The sequence below is a fragment of the Vollenhovia emeryi genome, unplaced genomic scaffold, assembly GCF_000949405.1.
Source record: "Vollenhovia emeryi isolate VEMERY1.0 unplaced genomic scaffold, V.emery_V1.0 DF939176.1, whole genome shotgun sequence".
NCBI classification, from domain to species: Eukaryota; Metazoa; Arthropoda; class Insecta; order Hymenoptera; family Formicidae; genus Vollenhovia; species Vollenhovia emeryi.
Window position 1 is genome coordinate 698,919 of NW_011967190.1, and position 1,122 is coordinate 700,040.

Consider the following 1,122-nt stretch of genomic DNA (forward strand, 5'->3'; position numbering starts at 1 on the left):
AGTGGAAGCGATCGATAGTCGAACGGAAAGTCGATCGGCGAGGGAGCAGGGAGAGAGCTGGTGGACGAAAACGGACGGGAGCGAAGAGGACCGGCGGGGGAGAGCGGTGGAGGAGAAGAGAGAGGGGAGAAGGAAAGATGCAGAGGGGAGTAAGGAGGGGAGAGGAGAGGGGGGGGGGGAGGAGGGGGGGGAGGGGGGAGGGAGAGAGAGAGAGAGAGAGAAAGAAAGAGAGAGAGAGAGAGAGAGAGAGAGAGAGAGAGAGAGAGAGAAAACGCTCAGAGTGATCCCTCCGGGGGTGGCCGGTCTTGCGATATTCATGTTTTCAGATTATTTATGACCCGCGGAACGAGCTGCCGCACGCGCTCTGCGAAACGCAACTCGTGCGCCTAACACGTACATTATAAAGGGTAAAAGGTTGGGCGGGCGATTGCGTATAGAAAAAGAAAATAGAAACGACCCCCCCTGCGAAGAATGATCGTTCGACCGCGCGGATATACGTCTCCTGAGGTTAACGTTGTTCACGTATGAAAACCAGACGAACCAGGTCACTCGTATCATCCCACCCGGTACCAGAAATTAAAAAATTTTAAATTAATAAAATTCGTATGGCTCAAATGTGATAGACACAAATTTGAAGGAATAAAGGTCTAAGAGCCGTGACAGGGTGTTAGTGTCTAAATATTTCATATTTTAAGCTTATTGCGAAAAATATTGCCTCAGCCAGGGTTTGAACCTGGATCTCCCTCTCACTAGGCGGGTGTCTCTACCAATTCGACCACCGAGGCATGTGGAAATGTTCATCGCATTAAACAGTCTAATGTTGATTCCCGAATGCCGTAGACATAGTAATACTAGGCCGAGCATGTTCTCTTTTAAGCAATGAAGGTAAGGTAGAAAAGGATAGAAAGTAGGTGTTGCGTCAACTTTTCTCTTTTTATTCTTCTCGTTAAAGAGAGAAAGGTGGACGGCACCTACTTTCTATCCTTTTCTACCTGAGCCTCAGGTCTGGCGTCTCGTGCTCGGTCTAGAATTACTATGTCTATGATCGTGACAGTATTCGAAACGAGAACTTGCGCGCCAACAATCGTCAGTCTTAAAACACAGTACATTCATCTCCACAAT

General features: G+C 48.2%; 1 non-coding gene across 1 annotated transcript; it reads right to left on the reverse strand.

Moving 5' to 3' along the window:
• Window positions 1-712: 712 nt before the first annotated feature.
• On the reverse strand, window positions 713-785 carry Trnat-agu. The gene has a single exon. It is a non-coding gene; the product is annotated as a tRNA-Thr (tRNA).
• Between the last annotated feature and the right edge of the window lie 337 nt (window positions 786-1,122).